The sequence below is a fragment of the Arachis ipaensis genome, chromosome B02, assembly GCF_000816755.2.
Source record: "Arachis ipaensis cultivar K30076 chromosome B02, Araip1.1, whole genome shotgun sequence".
Lineage (NCBI taxonomy): Eukaryota > Viridiplantae > Streptophyta > Magnoliopsida > Fabales > Fabaceae > Arachis > Arachis ipaensis.
The window spans coordinates 59,134,149-59,153,939 of record NC_029786.2 but is presented as its reverse complement, the minus strand read 5'-3'; the positions used below and the strand labels follow the sequence as shown (position 1 = coordinate 59,153,939).

At 35.5% G+C, this 19,791-nt stretch overlaps 2 long non-coding RNA genes across 2 annotated transcripts; both read left to right on the top strand.

Annotated features, from left to right (window-relative positions):
- LOC107625326 lies at positions 14,039–14,386 on the top strand. The gene is made up of 3 exons (XR_002357447.1): positions 14,039–14,101; positions 14,186–14,270; positions 14,356–14,386. It is a non-coding gene; the product is annotated as an uncharacterized LOC107625326 (long non-coding RNA).
- Positions 18,719–19,468, top strand: LOC110268850. Its single transcript, XR_002357448.1, has 2 exons — positions 18,719–18,917; positions 19,019–19,468. It is a non-coding gene; the product is annotated as an uncharacterized LOC110268850 (long non-coding RNA).

Below are 19,791 nucleotides of genomic sequence, written 5' to 3'. Positions count from 1 at the left end.
AGAAGAGATTGAAGAAAGCAAAGAATCTAAACTCGTGTCCAATTTCAAATCCAAATAACTTTCAATCCGGAGCTCCGATTAACTAGCCGGCAGTGGCCACGCGTTCGTCTTGGAATCCTCTACAAAACTCACTAAACAATTTCGTAAGAAAATTACATCTTATCACCCAGTTCTCTCCTTTCCAGTTTTGGAATCTTAGGTTTTGGTTTTGAGAAATTGAATGATTTTGATGGTTAAGGTGAACTCTAGTAGCGGATAATCACTGAATTTTTACCCGTTTGACTCATGGATAAAGTGAGGAACCTCTAACCCTTGTGAAATTGTTAAATTATCAAACCCTATATTGATTTTAGTAATATTTGTGTGGAATTAGATTGTATATATGTGAATTGGAACCAAATTGGCGGAGTTGGAAGCTTGAGTTTGAGCTTGGAGACTGGAATTTTTGATTGGTGTGCGTTTGGGACCTTGGGCATTGGTGAAATGGACATAATTAAGGTGCTTCGACATTAGGGAGGAATCGGCCAAAGTATGATTTTGGTTTCTCATAAATAATATATAATGTTGCATGAAAATTTAGATTAGATGACCATAGGATAAGTTTGAATGTGTTGAATTATTGAACTTGATGGATTAAATGTACCTATGCGTGTGATGAGCAGTGTGGTGAAGTGTATATATAAAGTTGATGCATGATATGTATGATGGAGTTAATGTGTGTGTGTGTCTGTGAATTGTATGGAAAATTGTTCATAATAATGATGTGATATGAGTCTTGATGATGCTTGGCGAAGTTGTGATGCAAAATGTGTGTGATGATGAAAATTATGAGTTTGAGCAATGAATGCGGAGATGTGGTGCTATGAATTATTAATGAACTGTGTTGTTGTTGGCTATTAATTGTGGGGCGAAAATAGATAAAATTGAGTATTGGGAGGCTGTGGAAGGAATGAAATGGTTAGAGAGTTGCTTTGAGTGTATTTGAAGTTGTTTTAAGGTGTGAAATTTGGTTTTGAAATTGAGAATTTGGAAAATAGAGGTTTTGAACTCTTAGTAAAAATAAATTTTTAACAAATTTTGGCGGATCATAACTTGAGCCTCAAGTTTTGGACTTAAATGAAATTTAATTCAAATTAAAGATGATCTTATGAGATTCAAAACGATTTAAAGTTTGTGAAAATCAGAGTTTTATAGAGAAAGTTATGAACGTCGAAAGCTAGCGGTATAAAACTGATTTTTAATAACTTAACAGCTTTTCGAACAAAAGGGAGTTTCGCGTACGCGACTTACATGCGCGAAGCGAGCTATGCTCACTGTTTTATAATCTTGCTTACTGAAAGAGCAAAACCGTCGGCTTAGAATTTTCACAAAATAATTCCGTTGCAAGTATAGTTCCAAGCCAACAAATAATGCTCAAATCAAATTTTAAATTCCAAAAGATGTCACAATCACAACACAATAACTGAGAGTATTTAGACTCCCGGATCATCTTCCCTAGGAGTTGCAATGAAATGTTCAATTATTGGCTATGGGGGATTTGGGGTTTTTGATTATAAGAGGCAAGAAATTAAATGGCAAATAATTAAATGGAAAGCAAGTAAAGGCAATGAAAATAGAAATTAAATTGGCAAAAAGGAGCTCTTAACAAAAATTGGGGAATTAGAGATTCATATCCTAGTTATGGACCACAAACATAGTAATTGTGTAGAATTAATCCCTATTAGTCAATCCTAACATCGAGGATTGGTCAAAAAGGCATAGTTGATCTCAATCCACAAGTTCTATCCAACTCTATTAATGGAAGGCTTAGAGTTAGTGGAAACCAAATCAACTAACAATCCTCATACAATGTAGAATGGACATCCACCACTGAAGTGCACCTAATTACCCAATTTTTAAAACCAAGAGTGTGAAAAACTAGGCTAAAATTCAACCACGCATTTTATCAAACACATGGAAGGCATAAAAAGAAAGCATAGTAAAATAAAAAGAAATAATAAATTCTACAACTACCAAGCAAGAAAAGTAAGAATAGCAACTCAATTCAACAAATAAAGAGCATGAAACATAAATTGTATTAAATGAAAATCAAAATAACAAGAGTGTTTATCAACATACAAAGTAACCGAAATGAGAAATTAACAAGATAAACTAAGAAAATTAAGGTAATAGAACAAAGAAAGGTAGAAGAAACTGGATGAAAACAAGAATTGAAAATAGAAATTACAAAGAAATTAAGCTAAAAACCCTAATTTCTAGAGAGAAAGGAGAGCTTCTCTCTCTAGAAAATGACCTAAATTATGCTAAATTAACCCTAATTGCTCCCTCCCTTTCACATGGAATGGTGGCCCCTTTGATATAGTACTCAATCAGTTTCAGAAGGTCAAAAAATGGGCTCTGGAGTCCCAGAAATCGCCCCCAGCGATTTGCATTAAGTGAGTCACGTGCTAGGACTTGTGCGTACGCACACTTGTTGATTTTCTTCTTGTGCGTACGCACAGATTGTCGTGCGCGCGCACACATGCTGTTGTGCTTCTTAAGCGTACGCATAGAAGGTTGTGCGTACGCACACTCTAGTATGTGCTTCTCCTTTGTTTTCCTTTTGTTTTCTTCATGTTTTCTCCCAATTGCATGCTTTTTTTCCACTCTTATCAAGCCATTCCAACCTATTGCACCTGCAATCACTCATCAAAACCATCAAGGTATCGAATGGGATGAAAGTGGGTTAAAATTGATTAAATTAAGCACAAAATGGCATGTTCTTCCAATTAGGCACAATTTAGAGAGAAAACACAAAAGCATGCTATTTACATGAATAAATGTGGGCTTATATGATGAAATCCACTCAAATCAATCCAAAATTTATCGTCAAATATGGATACATCAATTCCTCCACACTTAAACAATAGCATGTCCTCATGCTAATCACAATCAAAGGAGAAGTATCAAAGGGCAAGCTATTTATTCAATGCAACTACCTACATGCATGCAACTATACTAAATACTATCTATCTATATCTATACTATGATTTTCTATTGAGTTTGGCAAAAAAAACAAACAAGAAAATTCCAATCAATTTAAAGTAGATCAGTAGGGCTAAGGCAAGAAAATATAGCAATATGATTAATGTCCAAAGATTTAATTTGAAATTTTCAAAAACTAACAAGCAACTTGCAAGAAGATACAATGTAAGAGATAAGAACATAGAATTGAGCGATCGAACCCCTCACCGGATGTGTATACACTCTAGTCGCTCAGTGTTTAGGGCTTAACCACTCAATTCTCTTTTAATCATGTTCTTCTTGGATTTGCTAGTCATCTAACAATCAACTAATACTTGATAAATGAATGCAAATATCATAAGGTCTTTGGAGGGTTGTAATGGGGCTAGGGTAAGGGTAGGATTAATATGGTTAAGTGGGCGAATAGATTGGATCTTTGATTAGCTCAAGTATCCCCCTAATCCTATATCATCCTATATACACAATAAAATACCCAACTTCCCATTCATTTCTTGTCTCACATTCACTCATGCATCTTCTTTCTAATTCACACATATATGCATTCTTTATTTACATATTTCTTTCTTTTCTTTTCTTTTCTTTTCTTTTCTTTTTCTCTTCTTTTTTTTTTGTTTCAAAAGTATATACACCAAAATTTCTCTTTTCTTTTATCATAAAAAAATATGCATATGTTTTAAATAAAAATGCATGAGTGTTTACCCATTTTTCAAAATTTCATAATAAAAATCCAAAGCAACTTTTTACCAATGTTTTCTCACAAATTTCTCCACACTTAATTGACACACACTCTTCAAATCTAAGCTAATCAAAGATACAATTCATGGTCATTAATGGTTTTTCGCTTAAGGAGAAAGATGTGCTTAAAATTAGAATGAAGGGGAATTAAAGGCTCAAAAGTGGTTTACAAAGGTAGATGTAAGGGTTCGCCATATGAGTTAGTGAATTCAATTTCAAAAATGACCTCAATCATACTGAATGCATTCAAAATATCAAATATAAGACATAAATATTCAAGCAAATCTAAGATTACAATCATAGAAGAGTATATCACACAAGAACAAAAATTGTGGTTGAAAATGTATAACCATACAATTAAAACTCAAATCTCACTAGGTATTTGTTCAAGCTCTTTTCTATGTTCCATAAAAATACTTCATGCAAGTTCAAAAATAAGTTTTCAAATCTAATCAACGGAACGGCCTAAATGAGATTTCTTGAAAATTCTTTGTTGTTTTAACCAAACTTATTTCCTATACTAGGAAACATGCAAATGCAAATATTTACTACAATAAAAGTATAAGCAAGTTAAGATATATACAAGCAACTAAGCAAAGTGAAATTTAATGCAATACTAACAAATATTCACAAAAATATAACTATCAAAACTAAGAAATAGTGCAAAGTGTTGAGAAAGAGAAATTTACACTCCGAAAATTGTAAATCCTCCCCTACACTTAAAAGTTGCACGGTCTTCTGTGCATGCACACAATCCGGGGGTGAAGAGATGTGAGGCTCCACCTTGGTGAGCATTGGGGCTCAGGTCGTTGACATGAATTCAGAAAAAAGTCAGAGTAGTGTGGTATGATAAAAGACAATGTGTGTATTCTAAGTGTGCATGGTTTAGAACACAACCTATTGGCCGGGTAACATATGTTCCTCAATTAAGTAGCCTAGGTTGCAAGTAAAGAATAAATAAGAGATAAGGCATAAACAAACCTAGGTGACTACAACTAAAGTGAATTGAATATATGAGATATTGGATATTGAAATTGTGCAAGTGAAAGCGCAAAATTGATATAGAAGCACAATAAACAATAACCAATCCAATAATGAAAAGAAAACTCCTTATTCATCATGAAACATTATGAAATAGTCACATGGTAAAGGTACTTGTTGCAAAAAGTGATAAGCTTGATAAGAATCAAGTTAAGTCACTCAAACAAATCCAAAGCATTAAAAACAAACAAATGCCTTGTAATGTGATGAATTTAATATGAAAATCATGATGAACAAGTAATTTCAACTCAATTCACTTAAATAAAAGTGCACAATTGATTAAGTTGCCACAAAAGGATATAGTCTAATGCATATTGTAGCTACAACATATGAATCAAACTCAAAATGTATTTAGGCAATTAAATAAAGACTTGATGCTCAGTACACATACTCATAAAAAAATTAAACCAAAATTTAAGCAAGAAGTAACCTAATCAAATAAATCAAACACTTGCAATTTATTCAATTAACAAAAATTAAAATAAAACTAATATAATTACTAAAATAAAAAAATGAAATGCAATGAAGACTAAGTAAAACAAGTAGCAAAATTGGGAAAAAGCAAGAGAAGGGAGGGATGAAGGGGGTGAAAGTGTGTTAGGTCTTAATTTAAAGTGCAATAAAAATTTTGCACAAAACAGCACTTGTGCGTACGCAGAGGTGTGTGTGCGTATGCACACTCGGTGGAGCAGGGGAGGTGTGCGATCGCACAAGGTGTGCAAATGCTCCGAACAGAAAGGGAGTTAAGATGTCTGCGTACGCATAGAACACACTCTCTCTCTTTTTTTTAAAGGGGAGGGATCATGTGTGCGTACGCACGCACAGAAAAAAAATTGGGTAGGGTTCATACGCACAGGGTGTGCCAATGCTCCCAATAGAATGGGTGCAGGTGAGTGTGTGTACGCACAAGATGGTGCGTACGCACAAAGCTCGCAAAAAGAAGGTCGCGTGCATACGTACAAGGTGGTGTGCGCACGCACAAAGTGGAAAACAAGGGGAATGCGCATGTACAAGGCGTGCGAGCACTCCCAACAGAGGGCATAGAGGTTGGTGTGCATACGCATAGGTGGGTGCGTATACACAGGATGCTAAATTTTGTTGTTGTGTGCGTGCGCACAAGCGTGTGTGCACGCACATGCCCTGTTTTTCCCAAAAAAGTTTCTTCAAATTCTAAGGTGCCAAGCCTTAGCTCAACCAAAATTTAACCCTAAAACATCTAAAAACCCATAAATTCATGATCCATACAGAAATTAACCTAACAAATCTCAAAATTAAACTAATTCTAAGCTAACTACAATAAACAAAATGCAATAAAGTCAAATTATAAACAAAAGGAGAAGGTAAGAACAATGTTACCAAGGTGGGTGTCTTCCACCTATCACTTCTATTTAGAGTCCTTAAGTTGGAATTTATTGAGAAGCTCTTAGTAATGAGACTTTATTGTGTTTCAACCCTCCTTGAAATCTCACCCAAGCTTGTATTCTCCAAGGCTTTGGAGATTCCAAAGCTTGTGCACCCAAATCTTGTTGTGAATTCCTTTCATTCTATCTAGGTAACAAGCATTTGAAATTTCCAATTCCTATAACACAATAGCAACAAAACTCATAATACAATGGGTGAGAATTCATAGGATAAAAAGAAAATAAAAACCAAAAGTAATAAGAACAAATAAAATGAACTCCTAAAACTAGCAAAAACAAGCAATCAATCAAAAACAAACTATTTACATATTCACATATTAACAATAGCCAACAATAAGCAAGTAACATATGCACAATCAAACAAAAATAAGCTATTCACAATATTCACATATGCACAATAGCCAACAATAAGCACACATTGCAACTCCCTGGCAACGGTGCCAAAAATTTGAAAGAGCAAAACCGTCAGCTTAGAATTTTCACAAAATAATTCCGTTGCTAGTATAGTTCCAAGCCAACAGTTAATGCTCAAATCAAATTTTAAATTCCAAAAGATGTCACAATCACAACACAATAACCGAGAGTATTTAGACTCCCGGATCGTCCTCCCTAGGAGTTGCAATGAAATGTTCAATTATTGGCTATGGGAGATTTGAGATTTTTTATTATAAGAGGCAAGAAATTAAAATGGCAAATAATTAAATGGAAAGCAAGTAAAGGCAATGAAAATAGAAATTAAATTGGCAAAAAAAGAGATCTTGGCAAGAATTGGGGAATTAGGGATTCCTATCCTAGTTATGGACCACAAACATGGTAATTGTGTAGAATTAATCCCAATTAGTCAATCCTAACATTGAGGATTAGTCAAAAGGGCATTGTTGATCTCAATCCACAAGTCCTAGCCAACTCTATTAATGGAAGTCTTAGAGTCAGTGGAAACCAAATCAACTAACAATTCCCACACAATGTAGAATGGACATCCACCACTCAAGTTTACCCAATTATCGAATTTTCCAACCAAGAGTGTGAAAAACTAGGCTAAAATCCAACCAAGTATTTTATTAAAGACTTGGAAGGCATAAAAAGAAAGCATGGTAAAATAACAAGAAATAATAAATTTTACAACTACCAAGCAAGGAAAGTAAGAATAGCAACTCAATTCAACAAATAAAGAGCATGAAACATAAATTGCATTAAATAGAAATCAAAATAACAAGAGTGTTTATCAACATACAAAGTAACCAAAATGAGAAATTAACAAGATAAACTAAGAAAATTAAGGCAATAGAACAAAGAAAGGTAGAAGAAACTAGATGAAAACAAGAATTGAAAATAAAAATTATAAAGAAATTAATCTAAAAACCCTAATTTCTAGAGAGAAGAGGGAGCTTCTCTCTCTAGAAAATGACCTACATGATGCTAAACTAACCCTAATTGCTCCCCCTTTTCACATGGAATGTTGGCCCCTTTGATATAGTACTTAATCAACTTCAGAAGGTCCAAAATTGGGCTCTGGAGGCCCAGAAATCGTCCCCAGCGATCTGCATTAAGTGAGTCACGTACTAGAACTTGTGTGTACGTGATGAGTCTATATTTTATGATATATTTTAGTTTGATTTAAGTGGATCTCATCATATAAATTCACATTTATTCATCTAAATAGCATGCTTTTGATATTTCTTCCCAAATTGTGCTTGAAAGTGAAAACATGCTCTTTTGTGCTTAAATTAGTCAATTTTAATTCACTTTAATCCCATTTGGTGCCTTGATGTATTTGTTAAGTGATTTCAGGTTTCCAAGGCAAGTATGGGTTGAAGAAGTGAAAGAAAGAGCATGCAAAATGGAAGAAACCACGAAGAAATGGAGTTTGGAAGTTTTAGCACGCGTGCGTACGCACATGAAGGATTTGCGAGCGATACGTACGCGTGACCCACACGTACGTGTGGATGGATTTTTGCGCAGCGACACGTACGCGTGACTCACACATACGCGTGACACGAATTACGTCAGCTCATTAATTGCAAATCGCTGGGGCGATTTTTGGGACTCCAAGACCCAGTCCAACTCATTTCTAAAGCTATATGAGGCCAAAGGAAAGCTGAATGAAGGGGGGACAATTAGGGTTAGATTTTGTTATGTTTTCTCTTAGTTTCTAGAGAGAGAAGCTCCCCTTCTCTCTAGAATTAGGGTGTTTAGCTTAGTTTCCTTTTAATTTCAGCACTTAATTCTTGTTTTAGTGTAGTTTCATTTATGTTTCTATGCTTTCTTGTCTTTATCTTCTTCATCTCTTTTGTTATTTCCTCTTTTATGTCATTTTTATGTTTTATGACACTCTTGTTAATTTAATTTACATTTAATGTAAATTTATGTTTCCATGTCATTTGTTGCTTTCTTTAGTTGTTATTGCTATTTTCTTGCTTTGGTAGCTTTAGAATTTATTTTATTGCATTTTAATATTATTTTATTTTCATGCACACCAAGTGTTTGATAAAATGCTTGGCTTAGTTTTTACTTAATTTTTCTCCACTTTTGGCTTTAATTTGATGACTTTGGTGATCATTGAGTCATTGATGTCCATTCTTGTTTGATATATTAGAGTAGTTAGTTGATTTGGTTTCCCTTGACTCTATGTGACCCCTTAGTGTTGACATAGGACTTAGGGATTGAAATTAACTATGCCTATTTGACTTATCTTCGATGTAAGGTTGACTAAGTAGGATTAACTCTTCATAATAATCATATGTTTGTGGTCAATGGCTAGGATAGGTAACCTTAGCTCTCAATTACTTGCCAAGAGTTTTCTTGCATTTTAAGTTTCCTTCCTTTGCACTTAATTGCTTTGACTTTTATTGCTTTGATGTTTAAATTTTGCATGTTTAGTTTTCACACTCTTGGTTGAGAAATTGGATGTTTGGGTGGAATTGAGTTATGGATGTCCATTCCGCATTGTGTGAGAATAGTTAATTGGTTCGGTTTTCATTGACGCTAGTCTTTCACTAAGTAATTAGTGAGTTGACTAGGACTTATGGATTGAGATCAATTATGGCTTTTTGACTAATTCTCAAGGAGGATTGACTAATTTGGATTGATTCCACACAATTTCCATTTGTGGTCCATAATTAGGATAGGAATCCTAGATTACCTAATTCTTGCCAAGAGTTGGCATTTACATTCCTTGCATGCTCATTTAATTTCTTGCTATTTACATTACTTGCTCTCTTGCTTGCATTCACAATTCCCCATGCTTTTCTTCATAGCCAATAAATGTACATTTCATTGCAACTCCTAGGGAAGACGACCCGGGAGTTAAATACTCTCGGTTTATATTTCATTTGAATTGTGATAACATTTGATTGATGGTCAATTTGTTGGGTTAGGAATATACTTACAACACCAATTCTATTTTAATAATCAAATTCCTAACCTATATAAATTGATCGTTCGTCACTTGTCCTCAAGCAAACAAATAATCATGCAATAAATTTTGACAAACCAAGGTGAGAAGTGTAGTAATTTTTATGTTCATGGTTGGCTAGTTTCATATGCATGCTACAATCATAGAATTGATTCAAATGATTGATGCTTCTATCTAGCTCATTTTATGAAATCTTTTTCTTTATGTTCCTTCCTTGAAACAAGCTTTTCATTGTTTTCTTAGCTTAACTTTTTGGGTGCTTTGCACCATGTGTTGAAAGCTACGACTCTAAATGCTTTGTTTTAAAGTATTACCACTTGATACATAAGCGCCACAAGCATTTAATTAGAGGACTTCATTAAGCTCATTTGTTTCTTTTCTTGACTCTCTAATCATTGATGCTCAGAGCCTTGAGCTTTGAGGGAGTGCTTTTGCACTTGAGCCTAACCTTGACTTCTAAGTGTTTTGTTTTCTGCTTTGTTTTCACACCCACCAAGTGTTTGACAAAATGTTTGGTTGGGATTTTTCTTAGTCTTTCTCACTCTTGGTTGGGAATTTGGGTGTTTGGGTGAACTTGAGTGGTGGATGTCCATTCCACATTATGTGAGGGTTGTTAATTAATTTGGTTTCCCTAGAATCTAGGTGACCATTTTAGTGTTGACTTAGGACTTAGGGATTGAGGTTAATTATGCCTAATTGACTTATCCTCGATGTAGGATTGACTAATTGGGATTAATTCACACACAATAACCATGTTTGTGGTCCACAACTAGGATAGCAAGCCCTCGTTACCCAATCCTTGCCAAGAGTTCCTTTTAGCATTTAATTTCCCTTTTATTACTTTCTTTACTTGCCTTCATTTAATTTCTTGCATGCTAAGCTACCTTCTTGCACTTTAATTTCTTGCCATTTACATTTTTTGCCAATTACAATCTTCCAACCCCCATTTCTCTCATACCAATAAATGTACATTTCATTGCAACTCCAAGAGAAAGACGACCCGGGAGCTAAATACTCTCGGTTATTTTGTATTCGATTTAATATTTGATCTTGAGAATTCATTGTTGGTCTAGACTATACTTTCAACGATGGAATTGTATTTTTTGAAAATCTAGACTAATAATAGCTCTCATCATCAGTACGTACAGACATGTGCGTACGCACACTTGCTGATTTTCTTCTTGAGTGTACGCATAGAAGGTTGTGCGTACGCACACTCCAGTGTGTGCTTCTCCTTTGTTTTTTTCATGTTTTATCCCAATTGTATGCTTTTTTTCCACTCTTATCAAGCCATTCCAATGCAATCCCTCATCAAAACCATCAAAGTATCGAATGGGATGAAAGTGGGTTAAAATTGGTTAAATTAAGCACAAAATGACATGTTTTCCCAATTAGGCACAATTTAGAGAGAAAACACAAAAGCATGCTATTTACATGAATAAATGCGGATTTATATGATGAAATTCACTCAAATCAATCCAAAATTTATTGTCAAATATGGATTCATCACTTATGCGGAACCCAATTTTGAAAACTCGCATATGCGAGAGTACGCACGCGACACGAGCCCCCTATTTTAGCAAAAAATGAGCCTGTCGAATGTTAAGTCAATCTTCTATATTTTCAAACCTCCTTTACATTTGTTTAAAGTCTGTTAGTAAGCTTTTAAGCCTTAGAAGGAGGATGGATCGGTTAAGTGAGTTGAGGGAATGTCGGGAAGGAGTCGTGAAATGATATCGAAATTAATGAAGTGTTGGTAACGTTGAATAAGTTTGATTGAAATAATGATGACTGGTAGTTGATTGAGATATATGTGACCGGGTAAGATGCAGTGGTCTTATCCACTTGCTCCGAATATGGGTTGAGACTCCGGGTAAGATGCAGTGGTGTTATCCACTTGCTCTGGGTCAGTGATTGTGACGCAAGGGTTGATGAAAGGATGATGAATGAGTTTTGAATGAGATATGATGAGAATGAGTATGATAATGAGAGGCAAGGATGAATGATGATGAATATGACTATGGTTTCTCTCTTGTCGTAAGGGTGACAGTGCGCCTATTCTTTCTAATGGTGACAGAGCACGTAGTTCCTCTAATGGTGACATGGTACTTGTTCTGAGGGTTACTGATGAGCGGATAATTTATACGCTTTTTGGCATTGTTTTTACTTAGTTTTTCACTACTAGAAAACTAGTTATTACAGACGAATATTTCCGACGGATTTTATCCCACTGAAATACAGAGGGAATTTCAGAGGAATTTTTTGTCGAAAAATAAAAAAAATGAATTAGCATAAATTACAGACAGAAAAGAGAATCCGTCGATAATTTTGTCGGAAAAATTAATTTTTTTTCCGTGAGAAATGGTTACAGACGAAAAATCCGTCTGTAATTAAATAGACAAAACGCTGCATTTTTATTAAATTATTACAGACGAAAAATCCGTCTGTAATTTAAATTTTCCGTCGGAAATGTTGAAAACCCTAATTTTATCACCACCCAATTCACACTCCATTCGAACACCATTCACACTCCATTCACACTCTTCTTCACCCTCATCCCTCGAACTCTTCGCCCTGCAGCCACTGCAGTCTCTGCCGCCACTGCAGCCACGCAACCCCCGCATCAGCCCTCGCAGCTCCCTGCAACCCCACAGCCTCGCAGCCACCGCAGCCCCTACACAGACACAGCCTCCACTGCCACTGTAGAAGATCCGTTGCTGTCGTAGGAAGCTGTGTCGCCATGATTGGAAGCTCCCTCGCCGTTGTTTGGAAGCTCATTGGCCTTCTCCTCTGTTCGAGCGCTCTCCTTCTCTCTCGGTGTCGCCGTTGTGTTTCTGCCACTGCCCTTCCTCCTCGCTTTCATTCACGAGTCATGACCGTTCCTTCACTCCTCCATTGGAAGTAGATCTGAAGAGCCACGAACCGAGGTGTGGCATGTTCCTCCATCATTGAGTTGGTGTTGCGGTTGCCATAACTTTGCGTCCCTTGCTGTCGTCGACAATCACATTGTGCCCCTCCTCCCACACCTCCTCCATACGCCATTTTCCCTTTATTTCTGAGGTAAGATTTGAGATTTTTTTCCTATTTCTTAGTTTTTATTTTTTGTTTTTGTTCTTGGTGTTTCTTCTGATGAGTTTTCTTATTGTGTTGTTATTGTTATGTTCAACATTTTTTTTGAGGGATTTTGCTCAATGTTAAGGTTCGTTTAGTGTTGTAACATTTATGATTAGTGGAAAAATAGATAAAAAAAACTAAATAAAGTGTTGGTGAGACATCCCCAGACAAGAAATTAAAAGAATTAAAGCTTACTGAAGATCAGTCATATGTTTAACTGTTAGTTGTTTATGAAACTACCGTAAGCTATTGAGTTTTTTGGGCCAATTGAGATGCTATGAAGTGTATAGGCCTCTGGTTCAACCCTTGTCACATTCTGTCTCCATCTCCTATTGATTACTCACTTCTGTGAAAAACTGCATGCTTTGGATTTTAGAGACTCTTTTTTCTTCAATTGATTTATATTTCTTTCCTTTACTGATTCTTTTTGTTTCTCAATTGGATTGAGGAGTTATGTAACAGAAAAATAATCTAAGGTGGTTATTGATGATGTTGAAATTTAGTAGTCCTATATATATTTTTCAGCTTTTGATTTTTGTAATTTGCAATGCAGGGGACCAATGTGGTTCTGATTTGATGTAAATGTGAGTCTATATTTTTGTTCTTTTATTTCTCAAATCACAGTCAATGATTTTGATAAACTAATTCTGTGCAATCTCTGGTATGTAAGTAGAAAACTGATACCTAAATATACTTTTCATTTTTCATTAATACAAGTTTAAATTATATATAGCATTATATAGTTTGTGAAAATATACTTGTTCAAAATAGAAGGACATAGTTCCACACATATATGCCATGCTTAGGAAGAAAGAAGGACATAGTCTTAATTATGTTGATGGAGAAATCACTTTATATGCTTGAGCTTAGGGTATATACAGAGTGACTCATGTAGGAAATCATTCTGTTCTCTTTGTGGCAGAAAAGTAACCTCGTCTATGGATGTTATCATCTCCTGAGCTGAACTGGACCGTCAGGGTAATATTTTTTTAAAAGAATGAAAAAATAAGACTTGCTTTGTTTTTTACATGTTCTCTGGATATGCTTGTACTAAGCCCTAAGCTCAACATTAGTTTCTTTCTGGGTCACTCTCAGTTAAAAATGAACTACTAGATTCTTATGATGTTTACGTTACTCTTGAACAACAGTATACCTGAATCCTAAACCAGTTAATTTTATTCGTTTATTTTACTTGCAAGGGTATCATCAGTAGAAGAATATTTGGTGTCGAAGCAAAGGTGTTCCTATTTCCTCTCTATATTGTATTTTATTTTAGGGATGGTTGTTCGTAAAAGATGCTAACAGGCTCAACTCAGTAGCAGGGGGTCAAAATCTCGTCCTCCATCCACTCGTAATTGCAATCCTCTTCTTATTCTATTCACCACTCACTACTCACTGTATAGTCATCAAACTTTGGATGCTTTTTTCTCTGCAGAGGCACCCACACCACAGCTCGACGGCAAGTCTCGCAACGATACTTTCGATCTTGACTTTGAAGAACGACTTCAAACAGTTAGAAGGTACAACTTTAGTTCTTCTCATTCTGTTCCTTACTCATTTGGTAATTTTTCTACCTCAAATTTGGGAACTTGCTACACTGCTCAGGTCTGCCCTTGAACAAAAGAAAGCAGACGACCAAAAATAGTTTGGACCCATTGACTATGATGCAATTCACTCATGCAAATAGCCCCCCCCCTCCTCCTCCCCTATATATAAGGGATCTCTAATACCTGTTTTCTTCCGTGGCAGGGTACACACACATACACATTATTCATTAATTAAGCAAGCTAGAGCTACACTTAGCTTCCCTTCAATTCTTCTCTAGCTCTTCTTTCCATCAAAACCATGCCTCAAGTCGCTACTGAAATTTTTATCGTTGGTGTTATAGGTACACACACATACATGCACAATTAATTGATTACTCTCTTAACATATATTCTTTTTCATTCTCCTTCCAAGCAATTCACTGATCTCTCTCTGATATGTGCCAAAGCCAAACACATTGACCCATCATCATTCATGTTGCCTAGCCCTCTCTGTCACATCTACATGATTGCCAATTCCTGTCATTTGAACTTCAACACTCACACACCCTTCACACTCCAACTCACTACCAAGTCACCCACAAATTAATCTTCTCCCTTACCATCATCGCATTTATAAAATAACAATAATAAATATTTGGTAGCAAAAAATGTTAACTAAAAACAGTCTGAATTTATTTTATTTAATATTTATTAATTGTTACTAAAATTAATAAATATAAAATCAGACAAATTTAGACTATTTTTTTTATTCTCTAGCATTACAATAACATTACTCCTTCTGTTTCTTTCTTTGACGTATCAATATATTTAGATATAGTATTAGATATATTACTAAAACAGAAACTTTTGGTGACCAATAATTAACTTTTAGTTTCTACTAAACCGAATGCTTTTCAATTGTATGCTTTTTTTTCCTTAATTGTTGTTTAATTATTTTCATCTTATAATTTTTGCTTTTGTTATGACACAGCTTTCAGTGCCTCCAAAACCGTTCTAATTAAAGATATAATCTTTTTATTTTAATTCTTTAGCATAATGTGTTAATAATTAAATTGATAGTAGAATTTCTAAATTGCAAATTATCATAATGAAGATGAACAATTAGCTACAAAATATAATATTTTATTAGTATGTTTATTCTTTGTGTGATTCTTTTAAATTTATTGGGTTGTAAATTGTAAGTTTTCACTGGAGACCAGTTTGTAGTCGAATTAATTTTCAAATGGTTATTTAGTTAGTGTAATATATGAGTGTAGATTGATAATAATGTAGCTAAAATTTAAGTTTCTTCATTAATTTTTTTAATACTACTCCAAAGGATCGACGGCTTAGAATTCAGCTGTCTCTCTGCTCCAAGTGACAGTCAGTGAGGTTAGCAAGCACACCCTGATTCTCAAAAAATTCTGTGTGATTTGTTTATCTATAGTGGTTGGATTAGGTCTTTTCTTGGGTCTTCTTATTGTGATTTTGCCATAGTAAATTACCAAATTGCCCTCTCTCATGATTTTATAAAAATAATACTCTAACACACACACACACACATACACTCTCTCTCTCTCTCTCTCTCTCTCTCTCTCTCTCTCATTCCACAGTAGTTGATTATTAGAAGACTAATTTGTGTGTTCGCTCAGAGATTTTTGGTCCAATCCCTTCAACTTTTTGCTTGGAGTTAAGGTTTGTGAAATTCTTGTGTTATAAACTTCATTGATTTCTAGGGTATTGTATGATAAATAAAATATTACTTGTGTTGTGTTGTTGCTTGTATTGCATTGAAAACATTGATATGGTTAAATATTGATAAGATGTTGTATGATAGATGAAATGTTGCTTGTGTTGGATGATTTATAGGCACTAAAAATATCGAATTTGTAAGAAATGTCTTGGCACCATCGAGTGTGGATGTATGATAGGTTGAATCCAACAAGAGGGGGTATTAAACCTGAGTTTTATGACAAGGTTGAGGAGTTTATAGAAACAATTAGTAAGTTAGATGTTGTGAAGTCGGAAGGAAAGTGTAGATGCCCATGCGTTAAGTGTAGATGCACAAATTATAAAGAGCTGAACATTATTAAGATACATTTGTGGGAAAAGGGGTTTATGCCAAATTATTGGATTTGGACAGAACATGGAGAGATTGACGACATAGGGATTAATCAGATGGGATTCAATAATTGTGGGGAAGGTGGTTCAGGAAGTGGTGCAAATATAGAAGAATGTGATATGTATGACATTAGCTGGGAAGACAACTCCAGAAGGTATCATGAAATGGTTTTCGATTCTGTTGGTCTAGAGGATCCTCATGTAGAGGCTAAAAACTTTTTTGATCTTCTTGAGGTAGCTCAAAAGCCTTTGTGGGAAGGTTGTGTGCACTCTCAACTATCGATAGCTGTTAGAATGCTATGCATTAAGGCCGAGGAAAACCAATCACAGGAGTCATTTAAGCAGTGGGCCACCTTAATTAGGAAAATTGCTCCTAAGGTTAGTGCCATACCTAGGGATTACTATGAGGCTAAGAAGTTAGTACAAAAGCTTGGATTGAAGGCAATCAAAATAGATTGTTGCTCAAACAATTGCATGTTTTATCGAAAAGACGATGCTGCTCTAACTAGTTGCAAGTTTTGTGAAGCACCTAGATTCAAGCCTATTTCCGATGGTGGTTGTAAGTCCAAGAGAGTTCCTGTCAGACAGATGCACTACCTACCCTTAATCCCTAGACTTCGAAGGCTTTATGCGTCAATGAGTTCAGCTCCGCACATGACGTGGCATATAAAAAACCAACGTGATGATGGCGTGATGACCCATCCGTCACATGGGGAGGCATGGAAAAGCTTTGACCGTATCCACTCTGATTTTGCTTTGGAGCCTAGAAACATTAGGTTAGGTCTTTGCTCTGATGGGTTTACCCCAAATATCCAATTTAGCAAGCCTTATTCTTGTTGGCCCATAATTGTAATTCCATACAATCTACCTCCTGGAATGTGTATGAAAGATCCTTATTTGTTCTTGACTTGCTTAATACCTGGTCCTAATAACCCTAAAGCCAATATTGATATATTCTTGGGACCCTTGATTGATGAATTAAATGAGTTGTGGAATCCTGGTGTTTTGACGTATGATATTGTAGAAAAGAAGAATTTCGTCTTAAAGGCAGCATTGATGTGGACTATCAATGATTTCCCGGCTTATGGGATGTTGTCTGGGTGGATGACACAAGGAAGATTGTCATATCCTATTTGCATGGAGGATACCAAGTCTTTTACACTATCACATGGAGGCAAGGCATCATGGTTTGATTATCATCGGAGATTTTTGCCGACAAACTACCCTTATAGGCGCAATAAGAATGACTTCAGGAAGAATAAAATAGAAGAGGCTCCTACCAGATTAAGTGGTTTGGAGATTTGGCAAAAGGGTTAAAGGACTTGGAAAGATATCAGATAATGGAAAGTGGATCAAATCGCGAGAGTATGGTATTACTCACAATTGGACTAAGCAAAGTGTGTTTTGGGAGTTACCTTATTGGAAGGATAACCTGGTTCATCACTGTCTTGATGTAATGCACATAGAGAAGAATGTGCTTAATAACATAATGAATACTGTTATGGACACTGATAGAACTAAAGACAATGAAAAGGCTAGGTTAGACTTGGCTGAACTGTGCAAGCGTCCAGATTTACATTTGTGGTATGTCGGTGATAATTGTTGGTCCAAACCTAAGGCAGCTTATACTTTAACTTCTGAACAACAACAAGACGTGTATAGGTGGGTGCAACAACTTAGATTTCCAGATGGTTATGCATCTAACCTTGCTAGATGTGTAAGTCTTTCTCAGGGGAGGTTTACTGGTATGAAGAGCCATGATTGTCACATTTTTATGCAGTGCTTGCTTCCAACTGCATTCAGAGAACTACCTACAAATATATGGAAGCCTCTTACCGAGTTAAGCCAGTTTTTCAAAGACTTGTGTTCAACCACTCTCAAGGTTCATGATTTAGAGGTTATGGAGCAGAATATTATTCCCATTATCCTTTGCAAGTTAGAAAGGATATTTCCCCTGGGATTCTTTAATATGATGAAGCATTTGCCAATTCATCTAGCATATGAGGCACGTGTGTGTGGATCTGTCCAATATAGGTGGATGTATCCGTTTGAACGGGTGATAGGAGCATTCAAGCGAACAGTGAAAAATAGAGCAAGGGTTGAAGGTTCGATTTGTGAGGCTTTCTTGGCAAAGGAAACTTCAAGTTTTGTTTCTTTCTACTTTGAACCACATATCTTATCGAGGCGAACCTGTGTGGGAAGAAATGATGACGGCGGAGACACAATTAAAGCCTCTTTATCAATATTTAATAGTCCTGGTTGCAAGGTTGGAAAAGCTAAAGATCATTGGTTAGATGAACGAGACAAGGCCGCAACTCATTTGCATATTCTACTCAATGAAAGCAAAGTTAGCCCTTTCTATATGTAAGTGCCCAAATCTTTTATTAAACAGTTAATTACACTTGTTCTACTAACAAATCCCATAGCTTATAAACTCTAGTCCTACTTTCATCAAGGTTTTGGAAAGAAACTTGTCCTGGAGAAAGTGATGACCGATTTCCCCCTTGGTTTGCATCATATGTAAGTGCATAAATTCGTATCATTTATTGTAAAGGTTTCTAACTAAAGATTTGCATCACATATCACTTCTATTAAATAATTTGTTGCATGTTTCTAACTAGGTTCAAAATCAATGTAATAAAATTGTTGATCCTGGTTTGCAATCACTTTCTTGGGGTCCTTCAAACAAAGCAACAAGTTATCCAATTTATAAAGTGAATGGATATACATTTCATACCCTTGCAAGGTCAAAAGGAAAAAAAATCGATAACACCGGTGTGTTTGTTAAAGATGATATAGGCAGCGGGGAAAGTGATTGGTTTGGAGTATTAGAAGATATACTCGAGCTTGAATACACTGGTAGTGACTCTAATCGAGTTGTTTTGTTCAAATGTCAATGGTATGATCCAAGTCGTCCAAATGGAACACGTATTCATAATGACTACAAAATAACTGAAGTCAACCATAGTAAAAGATATCGCCACTATGATCCTTTCATTGTCGCCCAAAAAGCTAAACAAGTTTACTTCTTACCTTATCCTGGAAATTGCAAGTCTATATGGCGTGTTGTTGTAAACACTAAACCAAGAGGTCGAATTGAAATCAATCATGTACATGTAGAGGATGATGAGGAAGAGAATGATGTAGCTTATCAAGCGGATGAGAGCAATCCTTCTAGGATTTCTGACACCGAGCCTCCTATCAGTCTTAAGTCTCCATTTGGAGAGGACCGCATTGTCGAATTGTCCATTGGCTCTAGTTCTGGGGCTAATAAAAATGAAGATGATGATGTTGCAGACTTTGATGATGATATTAATTTTTAATAGGGTAATCATTTTTAGCTTGTATTGTTTTAGCTTATATATATTGTTCTTTACATATATTGTTCTTAATT